Source organism: Bradysia coprophila (assembly GCF_014529535.1).
Source record: "Bradysia coprophila strain Holo2 chromosome X unlocalized genomic scaffold, BU_Bcop_v1 contig_182, whole genome shotgun sequence".
NCBI classification, from domain to species: domain Eukaryota; kingdom Metazoa; phylum Arthropoda; class Insecta; order Diptera; family Sciaridae; genus Bradysia; species Bradysia coprophila.
In genome coordinates, this window is record NW_023503304.1 from 77653 (window position 1) to 96588 (window position 18936).

The 18936-nt window shown below is 35.3% G+C and overlaps 1 protein-coding gene across 2 annotated transcripts in view; it reads right to left on the reverse strand.

The window, feature by feature from the left end:
* The window catches only part of LOC119068404 (sca1 complex protein phr), a 57065-nt gene extending 41521 nt beyond the window's left edge, over nucleotides 1-15544 (reverse strand). For both annotated transcript variants that reach the window (XM_037171967.1, XM_037171966.1), the window contains exon 1: nucleotides 14985-15544. The gene's annotated coding sequence lies outside the window, so the exon portion shown is untranslated. The remainder of the gene's footprint in view (nucleotides 1-14984) is intronic.
* Nucleotides 15545-18936: the final 3392 nt, after the last annotated feature.

Consider the following 18936-nt stretch of genomic DNA (forward strand, 5'->3'; position numbering starts at 1 on the left):
TATGTTACTTGCAGCAGGCTGGAGCTGAAAAACCAACTAATGTATTAATCGTATTAATACTTCTAATTGACAGTCGGTAGAGACCCCTTCAGTATTAAATAGCTTAGAGTTAATATCCTAAACTGGAGAATGCGAAGTTCCGATGATTCATTTCAATTTATTTAGCAAGGATAGCAATTTGAATTTATTCTTCTTAAAACGTAGAAAATCTTCTACATCCAACTTTTTCTGTCAGGAAAATTTCCCAGTTTTTAATAAGAAGTCGTTAACGAACTTGCCATCGAAAGATGGTTGATTCCCATCTCGGAACATACAATACATAACGGTGCAAAACTTTAGGTTGGACACGTCCTAAGGAAATGTACATTGTACATCAGTCAGAGGTGCCAGACGAGAAGAACAGATTGGGTCGATCTCTTCTGTGGAGATAATCGTTGAGTTTACAGTGGTTCGTAATCGCACCAATTACTCGCCTTAATTGCGGTCTCGTAAATTTTAGGAGTGTATGACTACAGGATTTCGACACAAATCATTGGAAGGGTTTCGTATGCATTCTTTTTGGTTGGCCATCCATAGTTGTTGACTAGGTGACTTAGGTAGCATTAACTGTTCTACTTTCTACCAGCTACAGATAATCATTTTTTGTCAGTGTTTATAAGTCATAAATCTTGTACTTTAAGTCATAATCACTGAAGAAGAACATACATAAACAATAAAATGAACAATAAAATTTAAAATAAAACTTCTCTTTATTTCGAAGCTCCTTGCTTAACTTTACTTTATTTTGAGATCCTCTTTTCCGCTACGAAAATAAATGATAAAAATCAGCATTTATACGAGCTTCAACGTATACGATACACCATTAAAACGGTGTAGAGTTTTGTTGAGAATAAATATTAAATCAATTTGTTTTGAAAAGCGAAGATGTTTAACTGAATCTAACGAATGCATTAAGCATATCGTGTCTCTAATATTTCAACGGTATAAGTACGTATTTGAACAAAGAAATGAAATATCTAAAAAGAAGTGTGAACCAAAACAATTTCTCGGTTGATTAAGATTTAATTTTGTTTTCTTTGGTTTTCGTTATATAAAAAAGAAAAACTTTGAACAGTCTGATTTCTATAAAAGAATCTGAAAACTTTGAAATAAATTTACTTACCGTAAATGTGTCTAACAATAATCATTGAACTGCAATTTTGATTTAAAAATGTATTTTAACTTTCGTTTCTTTATCATTGGCATCATGCTGTTTACGTTAAATTGTGCAGGTATGGAAATCTTTTGAGCAATTAAATTGAAAACCAAGTTTTGTGTTCTACTATAAGTTGAATATCAAAGTATATCTTTGAATCAGACAAAAATTATTTTATTTAACCGATTGATTCAATACAACCGTTTCATTGGTGTAATTTTCGAACGCTACGTTGAGGAAACTTGGGTTTGAAATATTATTTTCTAGCGTCAAGTTTTAAGATTGTTAAGTGCAAAAGTTTTAAGAAAATCGATGGTGAGACAATAATTATATTTTCAGCGCAACAACAGTCACGAACGTCAAAAACGACCGGACCGCTATTTACCATCATCAAAACCGATAAAAACGCAAACTTTAAGTGGCTCGTCAGGCACTACGTGGGGAAAAAATATCAATAAGGAAATTCGGAAATTACTAAAATTACGAAAAGTCGAAAAGTTTAGAAAGGAAAAAGTTTGCTAATAAAAAACGTTGATAAAAATGTTGGACGTTTTTCCCATAAAGTTTCACAGGAAATGTATTCTACTTAATATACATCGACGATGTGCACCGACGGAGACAACGCACGCACTACCGAAAAAAAGCTAGCCTCCGTCTGCCGTTTGGATATAATAGAAAATATTCGGTGAATTATAGTGCTGAGATGAGAGTCTTGTTAACCCGTTAACCTGTTATGGGATATGTGGTCTTATAAAATGAATGTTAACGAAAAGTGAAGTAAAAGATTTCAAATCAATCTGTTGAAAATTCTTAGATCAAATGATACGAAGTAATAGATAGTAAAAGTGGTGATATGCTTGCTGCCGCCGATGGAAGTTTGATGTACTTATGTCAGAAATGAGCGTTCAAAACAAAATCTGAAACGGGGCGTAACAGTGAAAAATTACAGTACAGCGTATAATAGCAAAAGTTTAAGATGGATTTTTTTCGAAAGTGGACCAGGCTCCGTCGGAGCTATTTTTTGGCGACAAATTTGTTTACATGTCCAGATAACCCTTGGCCCAATAGTCTAAACCGCAGTCGTTTAATTTTAATATTCTTTTATTGGCTGGGGAACTTCCACCAAAAGTCGAAAATTGGTGTATTTTGTACGTGATTTACTGCTCATTGCGCAAGCGCAGATATCTTCCATGTCCTGTAACATTGTTCGAAAATAACAAAAAAAAATTTTCAATCAAGGGTCGGAAATTTTGATGAGCTTCAAGAGGTGATACTTATATCGTACTGGCGAATATTTATCTTTCGATCAGTGGACGCAGACATCAAAAACAGCATAATTCGAGTATTTTTCTAAAATTAATATTTTGTTTTTGTGTACCCTACAGTAACGCCATTCACTTTGTTCCTAAAAAGTTGTCACTACTACGGCAATTGGGGTATCATTGTGAAGCTAGGTTAAGTCTGTATCAGGTCATCCACTGATCTAAAAATAAACATTCGCCAGGTGCGAGATATCACCTTTTGAAGCTCATCAAAATTTCCGTCCTTTGACTGAAATATTTTTAGCCCCGTACGAAGTACTGGGGGCTTATAAGATTAATATGCCGTTTGTAACACGTCGAATTGGAAGCAGAGAGTAAGGGCAAAGCTTTTGGTTATGTTCATAGATGACGAATCCGCAATAAAAAAAATGTCCGTCCGTCCGTCCGTCCGTCCGTCCGTCCGTGACCCCTCTAGCTTGAGCAAATCACAACCTTTTTTCAAAATTCTTTTTTTCCCCGATTGGTATCGACAAAAGTAAGGTCAAGTTCGAAAATGGGCATGGTAGGGTCGGCCCTTCCAGAGCTAGGGCCCTATAGGTGTTTTTCAGTCTTTCGACGATATCTACCGAAATACGCACGTAATAGCTGCTTGTGATATATCAAATGAAAGGTATTGACGAGTAGAACAAAGTTGCTGAACATTGTTTTTGTGTAGGACGCGAGCTTGTTGGGAGGGCTCAAAGGTCGTTACTCGGCCCTAAGTGTTTTTTCCACATAAATCGAGTAAATCTCATCCGATTTTGCCAGATTTAGTTTTTTATGGAAGGTAATTGAATACCGAAAAGAACGTGGCGAAAAAAGTTTAAAATTTGGGCCCTTGGACTAAGGCCGCTACTCGGCCCTAAGTGTTTTTTGCACATAAATCGAGTAAATCTCATCCGATTTTGCTAGATTTAGTTTTTTATGGAAGGTAATTGAATACCGAAAAGAACGTGGCGAAAAATTTTTCAAATTTGGGCCCTTGGACTAAGGCCGCTACTCGGCCCTAAGTGTTTTTTGCACATAAATCGAGTAAATCTCATCCGATTTTGCTAGTTTTTGTTTCATTTGAGAGATAATTGAATGCCGAATAGAATGATGGCAAAAAAAGTTTCAAATTTGCGCCCTTGGACTAAGGCCGCTACTCGGCCCTAAGTGCTTTTTGCACATAAATCGAGTAAATCTCAACCGATTTTGCTAGTTTTTGTTTTATTTGAGAGGGAATTGAATACCCAATGGAAAGTTGGCAAAAAAATTTGGGTTTATAAAATAATGTCGTAAATTGTTGGTTTTATTTGAGAGGTACTTCGTACGGGCTTTCGTAATTGCGCTATGCGCAATTTTAAAAATGAACACTTTCAGTAAATTTGACCATGCCCAACTTGACTTGCATTTTGGTAACAGACGCATTAGAGGGTTGTAGACGTATTAGGGTTCCGGGCGTATTACGGCTACGGACGTATTATGGTTACGGACGAAATAGGATTACGGATCGTACGGGGCTAAGTCGTAGCAAACGCTCCGACTGTTCTGATGCCTTGTTTGCACATAAATCGAGTAAATCTCATACGATTTTGCTAGATTTTGTTTTATTTGAGAGATAATTGAATACCGAATAGAATGATGGCAAAAAATGTTTCAAATTTGGGCCCTTGGACTAAGGCCGCTACTCGGCCCTAAGTGTTTTTTGCACATAAATCGAGTAAATCTCATCCGATTTTCCTAGATTTTGTTTCATTTGAGAGATAGTTGAATGCCGAATAGAATGATGGCAAAAAAAGTTTCAAATTTGGGCCCTTGGACTAAGGCCGCTACTCGGCCCTAAGTGTTTTTTGCACATAAATCGAGTAAATCTCATCCGATTTTGCTAGATTTAGTTTTTTATGGAAGGTAATTGAATACCGAAAAGAACGTGACGAAAAAAGTTTAAAATTTGGGCCCTTGGACTAAGGCCGCTACTCGGCCCTAAGTGTTTTTTGCACATAAATCGAGTAAATCTCATCCGATTTTGCTAGATTTAGTTTTTTATGGAAGGTAATTGAATACCGAAAAGAACGTGGCGAAAAATTTTTCAAATTTGGGCCCTTGGACTAAGGCCGCTACTCGGCCCTAAGTGTTTTTTGCACATAAATCGAGTAAATCTCATCCGATTTTGCTAGTTTTTGTTTCATTTGAGAGATAATTGAATGCCGAATAGAATGATGGCAAAAAAAGTTTCAAATTTGCGCCCTTGGACTAAGGCCGCTACTCGGCCCTAAGTGCTTTTTGCACATAAATCGAGTAAATCTCAACCGATTTTGCTAGTTTTTGTTTTATTTGAGAGGTAATTGAATACCCAATGGAAAGTTGGCAAAAAAAGTTGGTTTATAAAATAATGTCGTAAATTGTTGGTTTTATTTGAAAGGTACTTCGTACGGGCTTTCGTAATTGCGCTATGCGCAATTTAAAAAATGAACACTTTCAGTAAATTTGACCATGTCCAACTTGACTTGCATTTTGGTAACAGACGCATTAGAGGGTTGTAGACGTATTAGGGTTCCGGGCGTATTACGGCTACGGACGTATTATGGTTACGGCCGAAATAGTATTACGGGTCGTACGGGGCTAAGTCGCAGCAAACGCTCCGACTGTTCTGATGCCTTGTTTTTTGTTATTTTCGAATAATGGTACATGACATGGAAGATATATGTGCTTGCCCCATATTTACTGGACAATACCTATCCAATGAACCCCCACACATGTATGTCCATAGCCTGTAGCGGCAGTAAATTACATACAAAAAACACCAATTTTCGACTTTTGGTGGAAGTTCCCCAGCCAGTGAAAGAATATTAAAATTAAACGACTGCGGTTTTAGACTATCTGGCTATCTGGGAATGCAAACAAAGTGTCGCCAAAAAATAGCTCCGACGGAGCCTGGTCCACTTTCAAAAAAATCCCTCTAAGTCAAAGAAAAGAAAAAGGGCATCAACTGGCCATACTAGGAATTTGGCATCTTTATATAAAAAAGAGTCTTTTTCCAATTTTACGGACAATTTGCCGATTTCCCCGAAGGGCCTCTTGGTAGCCGGTTTGGCACTGATCAATTTATTTAATAGACAACACTGACAACAGTCTTACAGTACAGCATTACAATAGAAAACTTTGATCATAGAAGACGAGTAGCGATGAACGAATTTTTCGACCATACTTTGTGTTTATCAATACGTAGAAACAAAAATGCTTAGGATTCTGCCTGAGTTATATTGAATTGCTGCATAACTCAGCCAGAATCCTGAGCTTTTTTTTGTAGTGGTAACATAGATCAGCACTCAAAGTTCATACAGTGCAAAAAACAATACAACAATCAGCTTGGCTTTCAAAATTTTACCCACAATGTTGTTTACATTGCGTTTCAATTATTTATCGTGCTATCTTCCAAAATCAACAACAACTTTTTTTTTTCACTGTTATCGTCTTTAATGCAAATATGTTTATGGAAATCGTAAACAGTATTCTTATAGGTTAATTGATAATTCCACTATCTCCCGTCATGGGTGGGATTAGTTCCTAGATGTACTCTTCCTTTCTGATATCGAAACAATTTATGCAAAACCCAATATAATTTTTCCAGTATCGTGTAAAGTATTGTGAATACTCACACAACGCCATAGCACTGCTCCTAGCATTAACATAGAACATTTTTGGGGACATGTTTTCTTGGTGTGAGTTGAACACGTACACAACACATGTAAGTTTATTAAAATACACTATCAACATTCGGAAGCTTTTTAACGTCTGGCATACGAGTCATAACGATAGGAGAAGTGCTACGCCACCGCACATAAAATAGTTGCACCTTGTTCGTTTTGTGGTATTGTTTCTTCGAATATTGGAAATCCAATTTTTAGTTTATTTTAAATGAAACGAACAAACACCAAAATGAATAATTTATGAAAATGAGAGAAAAACCCTTAAATGTATCCCAAAACGATTCCGAAGGGTACATAACTTTCTCGATTTTACTACTGCAGAAATAAAATAATGAATAGAACTTTACGACCTGAATCATAGTGGTCATACACAAACGAGTCGAAATAATTCACATCCAAACACCCACATTTGCAACCATAAATTCTGTCTTTTTTGCTGTTCCCTCTGGCTTTGTATACGTTACATTTTTATCAGTATTTATGGAGTAACTTTAATACAGAGCTGCTACCCAAGAATTACATTAAAATCATTCTTTATTATTTTTGTCAGGGTTTGTTTTTAATTCGAACACGGCCATACCATTCGGGGAAAGCAACATCGACATATGTCTCCTAAATTTGTGTAGTTTTTTTTTCTGTGTTCCTAGCGATAAGATAAGCTAACTTATATGTGAAACATTTTATTAAATTTGTTTTCACAACATGGTGCTTCTATTCATCATACATATACTGAAATGTAATGATTAATGAGAAATGACGTGTTGGTGCACAGTTTACGGATTATCCACTTTGTTTCTGTATGTTTATTATGCCTAAATTCGTATAATCATATCTGGGTTTCGGAGCCGCAATATAATGTTATAACGTGGTTTTTAATTAGAAATTCAACTTGTTGATGCATTTTGCATATACAGTGTAGCTATGGTTATATACCACAATATTAAGGATCAGTTCACATAGAATGAAATATGCTCGTGGCGAGATTAATGGTAACTGATGGTAACACTCGCATAGTAACGTAATTATCGTCGTGATATTGGCACAGAATCGAAAACTGAAAAGATTGGACCTTGTTTGGCACGGTTTGTCGTTCTATCTCTCTGTCTGACATAAAATACAAAACTACATAGAAATAGTGTAAGCTGAACTTCCTTTTGGAAAACTTTTAAATATTTGACATATTCAACCGTATCTCAAATAAATCGTAAAAACGATGGCGTATGTGAGGAATTATGAACAACAAAAGTGAAGTATTGATGTTAGAGCAAAACGAGTGTGCCACTAGAAAATTTCTGTTTTCCACCCAAGGAAGAGAAAAAGACGAAAAATTAGAAACTTACTCAACCTGGCAATCCTCCGACAAAACGTCAAAAAAATTCATTTTTGTCAAGGCATTGTCAATGGAGAAAATGAGGTCATTCACATCGCATACATGAAAAATCTTATGTTCAAAGTATCGCAGAAAGTCTGATACAATAGTGGAAATTTTTATTTTACTCACGAAATCACGGGGAAATGAGCTTTAACGTTCATGTCGTAATGAAGTAATGAAACATTTCCCGGAGTATTAGTGAGTAAAATCTTTTACTTCCTTCGTTTATACATTCAACTAACTAACGGACTGGAGTTCAATCTCACTCTCAGTTAACACTGTTAATAACACAACTTTTATGACTGGTCGGGAATCGACAAATCACGGTTTTTATTTAGAATCTATAACTGTGCAGGGTCTGGCTTTCAATTGTAAAGGAGTAGGAGCGTAGTGCTTTGGCAATTAAGAGCAATGGACCCTACGATATGAAATTGTAGTCTACATTTGAGCGTATCTTTTTACATTTCGATGATATGTTCTTCAAAAACTCCTTACTGAAAAATGAAAAACCACAATCCCAACCACAGATGTGTTAGCTTTGCATAAAAAATGAATTTGTCTGTGAAATTTGCATAAATTGCTCTATTTTTCTGAAGCTAGTCAAAAGAAACTACCACAAAAAATTTCACTTCAATTCATTTGAGGTTCTTGTTGCGGTTTTATATTTTTCAGAAAAGATTTCACCGCAAATACAATAAAATAAACGCACGAATGTAGGCCACAATTTCAGCGTACTGTACCTTAATTGCTCTTAATAGTGAAAACTTCTGTGCGAAGAGGAAAACAGATATTTTACCTTAAAGAGTATTCCAGCTAAAAACAATACAGTGTAAACGATATACAATCGGGTTTTCTACTTAACTTGTATTTCATGTCTCGTACAACGGTTGCCATGAACTTCTCAATATTACATCCCCTATCCTACATTTTCGAAGAAATTAGGATAAAATTCGGTGAATTTTAAGAAACTTCAAGAACTTTTTCTTACATAAAAAGAGAAATTATTACAGAACTGGGTGCTAAGCGTTCAAAGATATGACAATTTCCATTGATAACAAACATGACATGAACAGAAAAAGGAACTAGACCCAAATGACAAAATAAAAATCGTCTTGAGAAATTGGTTGTCAGTTTTATTTTCGATTTTACCATCCCAATTCTGAAACATATGTAAGACATAGGCTCAAAATTTAAATATAAAAGTTATTTTATGTATGCCTGAAGCGGATGAAAATCACAAAGTAAACGGTTCACATTTTTCGTTCACATTTGCATCACCAGAAGTCACACACATGAGAAAAAAAAACGCCGAACCTAAAAACAGACAATATAACATATGGGAGTTGGGCGTCGAACATATATTTTCTAAATATACCCGAACGTACCCGTAATATATAAACACGAATTTTACGTGCTCCGGCACCGAAAATAGTTTATTACAACAAAGCTTGAGATGAGGGTTTTCTTTCGACTAAAATAACTAGTACGATTGTGACACTGGAAATAATCTTCAAATATGTAAGGGAAATGTCGCTATGTCGTTCGTTGCATGTCACGAGTCACAAGTCATTTTTAAGACAACTGTCATGAAAAAAGTTATCTCTTGCGTGGGATGCAGCCGGTGAAGTTGAACGCGTCGGAGAGTGGAAAGAACTCTTATCTTCAATAAAGAAAGCTCAGACTCCGAAGTTCACACACGTCAACACAACGATTTCGATGTAGCTATACGTAAATAACTATTTCTTTCGTTCGCCACACATCAGACATGTTCTTAGTAAAGTCAACGGAAAGTGTGGTGTTTTAAGAGTTTTAGTATACGGAGTTTTTTTGGTTTCATTTTTATTTGCTGTAGGTAAGATTGATGGCTTCTGTGGGATGTTATCATATATCTTATGCGATGCATGATACGTAACTTATGCGAATTTTATTCTTTATTTATTTTTCCTTAGATATACAAGGCACGTGTGTGTAAAAGGTAAAGTTGTTAGAATTTTTTTCTGCTTCCTTTTTTGAATAAACATAATAGACTTATCATTCCGCGTTTATTATACTGAAATGTCAGTCAAGTCAAAAGCATTGTCATTTTTCATTAAAAATTGCCTCGTTAAACATATCTTTTTTGGTAGGTATACAAGGTAAAAAAAATTGTTTCTCTTACATTTTGGAGGAATATGAAGCTTTATCGAAAATGTACTTAATGTGCTTTCAAAGTCTAGAATACATTACAAAGTGAAGTTTATTTATTAAACAATGTAATTGATGAGCCATATGAAATGGTCCCGTCCCTGGCTTATAGGGTTGGTCGAATTAAAGTTGAAATTTCATGGAAACTGAAAAGTTACAAAAGTAATAGTTGGATGACGTTTAGCTTATTCTCAGTTTTTCTGTCAGTTTTGTAGCATTAGAATATACTTGCAGCACATTACCGTCTTGCTGGGACATTTTTTTGAGGTGTGTGAAAAAATTCCCAGCGAGACAGTACGGTATTTTGATGTCTTCCGGCTAGAAAATGGAACAAACTGGTTTTGAGCGAGACGGCAATGAGTCGTTTACCAGCAAGACAACCAATAACTAACATGAATTAATGCTTTTTTAAATGTTTAAAGTAGCTTGTCAGTTTTATCTTCAATTGTCCAGGATAGAGTTAAAACGTTTAAAATGTCTTTCTGTATTGCTGGTTGGATTTTTAAATGTTGAACAAGTGGCATGGCAGATATTTGTAAATTTGAGAATTTTCAATGATTTCTGAGATTTTACGAGGATTATCTTCACCGATTTGGCTTCAAGAATTTCCATAAATTTTTAAGTGGAGTCATACATTACAGTGAACGACATCTCAAATGTCTCACTGTCATTTTTTTTAGAGAATGTCATTGTGAATTTGCAATGACACAATAAAATTCTCAGAAAAATTTGACAGTGAGACATTTGAGATGTCGTTCACTGTAGTGAAACTTTTAATTGCAGAGAAAGCGGCGATATTAGAACGTAATCATTATAGAAAACTCAAAGAAAATTATTTATTCAACCCGCTTGCTTTTGAATCATTTTAGGCTGTATGGGTGCAGAAGCAAAGCAATTTGTCACGAAATTACCATCATTGATGAAAAAAGCACCAGGGAAAAGCGTTCAAAAGAATTTCAATTGCCATTAAAAGGGGAAACGCAGCATGCATTCTCGGAACATTGGGAAGGAATAGAGTGGACGATTTTTATTTATTGTAATTTCTGTCTTTGAAAAGATCGATTTTTTACTGGCTGTGCAATTTGGACAGTCTTTTTTTTCGCTTATCTTAAAATAATTTTTTTTAAAGGATTTGCTTTTTAAGTTTTGAGGCTTTTTTTGTAGGATTTTTTTAGGACTTTCTTCGATTTTGACGATTTCCAAGTTTTCAAAAATGTTCAAGGATTTTGTTTCGGTTGACAGAGGATTTTAACCTCTGGTGTCAGTGAGTGAAAATAAATTTCAAGCTGTTGGCAAACTACATTCTCGCTTCGATACACTTCAAGAGTACGTAAGAGGTTCAATGCGACTTATATGCGAAATCCGATGTTTATCTCATCACAGCTATTGCTCAGGAATGGCAGAAACCACGAAGCAAATTATTACCGTTAAATCAACAATGTAATCAATTTATGCGTTTTGGAAAATTGTTTATAATTAGTCAAAGTCTTTAGCTCCAGTTGTGCACTTCGATAATTTAGGTGAAGGCTCGATTGAAGGTTTTCGTCTATTTATCTTGATTCGTCTGTTAATGTTTCTTCTTCAAATAATGAAATCGTTTGCTGAAAAGTTTCTTTAAGGAGGAAACTATGAGCTGAAATATTTTTATTACCAATGTGAAACGATGATGGTAACTTTGGACAAATAAATGAAGAGAACTTCCATGAATCACGTTAACATTTTTCTTGAATAAAATTCCTGCAGGGACTTATATAAGTCACATCAAAACTATAGTGTAAAAAGTTATTTTCATTTTATTGTAGAGGGGACGTTTCAAACCCATCCCCACTACAATAAAATAAAATTAAATTTTTTACACTAGTTCTGGCGTGACTTATGTAAGTCCCTACAGGAATTTTATATCTCAAAAGTTAGATAAGTAAATTCAAAAGGACAATTGCTCTTTTACTGTCTATCTCGTATAACGATTGGGGATGCTAAGTACGCAATCATCTGCAGCAGTGTATGTACTGCTTGAAATCCACATCATTGATTTTATATACGTAAGAGTCCTGTATTGCACACAAGCAGATAGAAAGTCATTACTACTCAAACATAAAGCTTTTTTTACAAACAGAAAGATTTGTTCTCTTTATGCAGTCGCTGATGCGTTTTTGTAAGTCATATTAAATTTCTCAGTGCTATTAACGATACGTAATGTGTATATCACGTGCATAAGGATAGGAATAATAGAACACCAGTCCAGTGGTCACTGCTCTTGTCTCCTGCAATATGGTATATCATTCCCAGCTGTCTATATCGTTGAATTGCACCACGTACACATTTCTATGAATAAATATACTCTCGCGCGTAAGAATAAAATGTTAGGATGATGTTGCCCATACCCATTTCTTAAGTGGTAGAAAATCTTTTTGCATTTTTCTGTTGTGGAAATGTGTCGTAAGATTGCGGCATGAGTTAGAATATTCCACTTGTCAATATAAAAATTTAGAAAGTTTTATTTACTTAATCTACAGTTCGGTTTATAGCTGAGCGAAGAAAATAAGACCCTCGATACGATACGCAATATTGGTCTGAAACAGCAGCAATCTCATTTTATCTCCCGAAATTAAACGATCCAATTGTAATGTTTGTTCCGTTTGTTGTAAACGCTTCAAAGTATAAGCGATATAAACACATATAATATAGGCCGAGAGCCTACCTACACATCAATCTTTCGTATAGTCATGACTAGAAAACCATGCTGCATTTCAATAGTTATTTATGACATTGATTGCGAAGAACTTTATTAGGCTCTAGATGTGTAATTATGACACAAAGACGCAGGGCGTGTGACATAATACATATCGTGAGCCGAATCAAGTACTTTGCACCGAGATTCATACAACGTTTTATGCAACAAAGGGATCTAAACTCGAGTTGCATGAAAGATGAAAAATGTTTGTTTTCGAGCTCTTAGGCATGATCGCTTGCATCGTTCGAATGTTAGGGTGAAACTTTGAAATAACATTGTACTGAAAGGCCGCTTGTGTCTGACTAGTCAAATTTACAATGTTTCCGGCACGATATGCCTTTGAATAAAAATTCCACTTTCAAATTGAAATGTGGCACCAATACCCTATATTTAGATACCAATTTGGTTTCTCTACGATTCAAGCTGACTGACATATATACGCTACCTCGCTAATGAGAAACATGCACGTGGGCTCTCGGTCTGTAATTTGGTTTGGGTATGCCGATAGAGTTGAGAGTAATAAATGAAGTTATGTGGATAAATTGGCTTCATCGGTTTTAATTTTCAATATTTGCTGAAATTGTTCAAGTACGAATTTTACCCAACAAAACGATCGAAAAATTTTATGTTTTCAATTATATGTTGTGGTGTTAACCCAAATTGTTTTTTTTTTTCATCCAAAAGAGGTCAATTAATTTATCGTTCCATCTAAATTGATGTTGCTCAGAATATCATAGAAATTCTATTAATCAAATTGAGCTGACTGAATTGGTGGCGAATGAGTATAGTTGTTCGTTTAGTTTACAATGTTTACTGTTCAGGAAGAATTCAACATTATGTTCGTTTGAAAGTCGATTTTTGTATTACATGAAATGAACCGGAACGAATTTTCGGATAATGTAAAAACCACAAAAAGGTTGCAAAGGTTATAAAATCGACATTTTCAGATTTTCGTAAGAGTCTTTTGGCACCGTTTGCTTAAGAACAATGCGCAGTCTTGGTGACAAATATTTTGTTGCCTTGCGGACAGAAAATGTGTCATTTCTGTCTTGCTCAAAACCGGTTTTTCACATTTTCTGGTCACAAGACAACAAAGAATCGTACTGTCTTGGTGGAAAATTTTTTGGTGAGAATGTGTGGGATGAATTCCCCGCCTTCGGCGCGAAATACAACCTCTCCACACCCCTTAAGAAAAAATGTCCCAGCAAGACAGTAATGTAATATTACCCACTGCGATCAAATGGATTTGCACATCGAAAGAATTAAACCTCTTGGAACCGGAAACAAAATCAATAACTCTGTTACTTCATTTGTACAAAGTATCTCCTAATAATTGATGTAAAATCTATTACTTCAACATTTTCATCACATATTCGCTATATAAGAAAACACTAGTCAGAGCTAATTGATTGCTTTTTCTTGTTGATGTTGTCGACAGAAGAAGACTAGCCGTTTCTATAACGTCGAAACAAACTTATCGAATTAAATAGAAATTGCTGCTATTGTCCTCTTTGCGTTTCTTGTGGAAAGCTAACACGGAACAAGCTATTTTGTTTGAAAAATGAAACACAAAATGCAAAGTTTTATGGTAGAACTGGAGTGAATTCACGTTTATGCCAGCGGCAAAAATTCTTTCGACTTTTTGTTTAAGTTCCTGCAGTTTACACATGAGTTGGTGTTTGTCAACATCAAATAATATTACTGGTATATTCCGTTATTGTGTACCGACATACAAATCAGGACATCGGTTTTTTCAACGAATCCAGCTTGTCATAAATATTGCAATTAAAGTTCAATCTATTTTGAACCAAAAGTACTTTTGATCAATTGTGACCGCTAGCTGAAACTTTCGGAGTGTCTTTGGTAACACAAAAGTCTTGATATCTTGATAAAGGAACAGAGATGTCTACGAACGACGACTAACAGTTCAGGCTTATCTGAACCCAGGTAGTCTACCTCTATGTCTGAACCTGACCTAAAAATGTCGGAACTAGTTTTGACCTGAGTATGATATGAATAATTTTGACTTATAGCTTGAAGAGAGTCATCAGGTTAAGCCCGTCAGTTACATTCATCCGAAAAATTGTATGTTTGAAATTACTGATTTACTGATCTTTCAGGTCGAGCTGTTTTTATCGCAAACCACCTCGTTCGACCTATTGCGCGCTTAAAAGATGTTGATTATGTCTGGGTAATGTGGTCTTGTACAATAAAATGCATCGTCAAATCAGTGAAGCAAAAAATTTTGAACAACCGAAGAAGTCCCAGACCTAAACCAAAAAAAAAGTCATTTAATGATGATGTGATTGTCATCTCTTAACGGACAATTGACAAAAAATATTTTAATGAAACTGTCTGATTCCATGCTAAAAGTTACAAATGTAAATATGAAAGACAGGAGATTGTAAATGTAAATTTCAATTATATCGCTGTTAAATACCCGACTAGATGTTTAAAAATCAGAAGGTAAAAAAAGGAATTTTAATTGAATAAATTTTCAACTCACCGAGAAATGTTTTAATTCTTTGTCATCAGCTCTACCGAATGCAAATTGAATATATTAAATCAAACAAAGAATCTTTGTTTGTCCTCTCTCTGTATACATAAATTATCCACAAATTGTATCAAATACAGAAAGTCCATCTCCTCTACCCGAAACACCCTCAAACAATTTCAACTTTAAAACGTTTTCCACATTAATGTGTATAACTACACCGTTCAATTAATTGATAAATTTCAGTAAAATTATATCCAAAGAGACAATAAATTTCCGATCCAACAAATATAGAAAAGTTAAACTTTTAATTAATTCTTCTGACGAAATATTTTAAGATCCACCACTTCATGAGCCACTTTTCATTCATTAACGCAGAAATCATACAAAAAATGCGAACTTTTCGTCACAGTTGAGTTTTCCTTTTTTTCTTTTATTTTCAAAAGAGAATGAAAATTAAATAAATATACAAAGAGTCTTGGTTGTAAATTCGTTACATTTAGGATGTGTGTATACGCGAATACAAATATACGTCCCCCAGCATAAATTGCCGCTTTGTGAAACCGCTGAAGTCTAATCTCAAACTAACCTTAACGATATTGGTTCAGAGCTTTTTATGTTTTCTAGACAAAAGTTCTGATGACAGTTTCTACAGTTGACATGCGCCTTATACCACCTACGATGAGCAATTTTGAATTTCAGTTCCAGCAAGTTGTACATATAGTACGAATATCAAATCGAAAATATGTTCTCTCGAGGAAAGCATCAGAGATGTTTAAAGTTATAAATAATGTTGAATTGCATCGTTTTTATGTTCTTCGTAAATGTGCATTAGACGAGACATATTAGTCTAAACTTTGACATTGATCAATCGTCCTAGTGGATTTACTTTACAGATCTGACATATTACCAGATACCAGTCGGATAAAACATTTTCACGTATTCGTAACTCCTGTTTTCTTGTGGCCAGAAAACGACTCATTACCGTATCGCTCAAAAGCAGTTCCATTTGTCGTTTTGACATTGAAAGTAACCTAAGATGTTTTATCAGCACAACGTTACAGATATCTTAGGAGTGATATCGCCAAAACTTGAACCAATTATGGAGAAAATAAATACAATGGTTTGGCCATCCAAGCTATAGCGCGTCTTTCAATTCTAAGAAATAGGTATCTTTTGTTTTTTCTGTTAGTTTCCCATTTTCGGAGTGAACACGTAGCATTTCAAAGGGTAGGGAAAACCCTTTTATAGGATTAACTCGAGATAGACGAATTACTAAAAGTTGAAATGTTGTGCGAGTGTGCGTCTCTATCATTAGAGTATAGGCACGGGTTGGAACCACTACACGTTCGGGAGTAAACAATGAAAGTATGGTCAATTTTTTTTGGTCAATTATCTGGCCTGCAACAGAATTGATCCGTGAAACCGACTATGGGTTGTTGTAGCTGGACACACTCACTATCATCCCATGTAAACAAAACCCCAGATAAATTGCGTTGCATGCCAGGAAGTGGCACGAAGTAAAAAGTTCACCAAATGGACCAAATTTTTTTTCATAATTTCGAGTTCAAGCATGAGTGGTATTCTAAATAGAGTACTGAAACGGGACAAATTTTGACACTGTAAAAAAATCTGGAGAAATTTTTCATACAAAAGAGTACTCTATTTGGCAGCTGTCACTCGAAAAACTTTTGCTGGAAGTGCGTTGAATACATACAAAATTTGGAACATTCCGAGCCGACAGCGAGGCCGACAGTGAAAGCAAAACGTATTGCGCTAGAAGTCTTTGTAGAGCTGAAATAAAACAGTTAAAATAATTCGGCACTAAGGTATCACTAAAAGTTTCATTAAGTTTCGCATTAATTCGATTTCATTATTAGTAAAACAGTCTGAGTCACACAACTAAATCGACATTCATTCGTCCATCATACAATTAAACGGATAATTTCCTTAAGTAAATATGAAAAGTTTAGTGTAACGAGTTCATTCATTAGGTTTCACAAAAGCAAGCAATAAAGCATTGCCAATTTTCGCAACCTAAACGTAAAATTACTTTTTTGTTCCAAAACCCTGCTGTTCTTTTGCCTGCCAGAGACCTTTTTTGCCATTGTCTCTCCGTTCGAAATTGTGGGAAAAACAAACACTTTCAGGCATGAGTTTGCTTAAATGATGTTTTTCGTTGAAAGTTTCGTATTTCGGTGCTTTTTTTTATTCGAGCTGTTATGCATCAAATTATGTACCTATATTGTTGCGTGACCATATGAACGTGTATGTTTGTTACATATAATTGTGTATGAAAGTTGGAACCACTCTCTATATTATCTCAACAAAATATGGGCTTAGAGTTCAGAAATCCACTAAAACACATTGTGTCGTTGCCTGTGAAAAGTTAGTTGACAATTTTTTTTATTCTCGTAAGAGTAAGACGTCGAGGATGCAGTGCTACACAATTCATCCCTAAGTTCGATGTTTTTCTGCACTTAGTGTACAACGTATTTCACGCTTGCCTGACATCACCTTCATTCCCTAGAACGTCAGTAACATTCGAGTTTTAAAACGAAAGTGCTTTTACGAGCTTGAGACGTTTTGAATTTTATCGGATATTCAAAATTTACTATGTGCCTTCATAGTAGCGCATAGAGTATAAAATCTAATAAAAGCGAGTTTCTTCCCATTCTCTTGGACTCCAATCTTGGAGTTCAGTATATGAACACATTGCCACCTTATACGTTTGTATTAGGGTGGGTCGTATTTTCATTTTGTTTTTATTTTAAAAGGCCTGGCCCCAGGCTGTACTCAGAATTGACCAAGGAATCCGAAACAGCAAAAAAAAATTTTAAAAATTCATTTTTCCCTTGCCTCTAGGCTGATTTTTGATTTTTGGGGTAGTAGCATGAAACTGCACACAATGTTGCCAGATATCTCGGGCAGTTGGGAACAGAAGACATTACTGCTAACTGTAGTGAATAGCTGAGGAGTCCAGCTATAAAATACCATAAGAACGTTGTTGTTCTTCGCCTTCACTCGGGCAGGGTAACTCTGTCAGTGTTCCCAACTAAGACTTTTCAACCAAAAATTTCAAAAATGAAAAAGTTAAATGAAAAAAAATCGACGAATTTACGTTTATTTGCTCAGAAAATTGTTATTTTGGGTGAATAGGTATAAAACTATCAATTTCACCAGATTAGAACCTTTTTTGTTCCTTTAACTTTTTCATTCTAACAAAAAATTGCCAACTTTGGGCTTCAAAAACAAAGCTCCTGTGAGTTTTTTCAACTTGTTTTCAAAAAACGTCTCTGCAATGGATTCTCTATGAGATTACCTGTTCAGACATACCTCACACGATGTATTATGTCGTGATTCGCCGATTTTGTTTGCAAATAAAGTTGAAATTTTTGGTTGAAAAGTCTTAGTTGGGAACACTGACAGAGTTACCCTGCCCTAGTGAAGGCGAAGAACAACAACATTCTTATGGTATTTCATAGCTGGACTCCTCAGCTATTCAGTACAGTTAGCAGCAATGTCTTCTGTTCCCAACTGCCCGAGATATCTGGCAACATTGTGTGCAATTTCATGCTACTACCCCAAAAATCAAAAATCAGCCAAGAGGCAAGGGAAAAATGAATTTTTAAATTATTTTTTTTGCTGTTTCGGATTCCTTGGTCAATTCTGAGTACAGCCTGGGGCCAGACCTTTTAAAATAAAAACAAAATGAAAATACGACCCAACCTAGTTTGTATACTGATTTCTGGTAGTGTAAAATAGCAAACCGGCCGCCTCGTGTCATAATACACATACGTGAGCCTAATAAAGTACATCGAGATTCATGCAAGCTTTATGCAACTCGCCTTCGACTCTTTCTGGAATCGAATGCTCTAAAAAAGACTTTTAGTCCGTGGTACGAATAATATTTTTCATATCTGACAGAAAAAGTAATCCGTGTGAGAATTCTTAAAATTCGCTT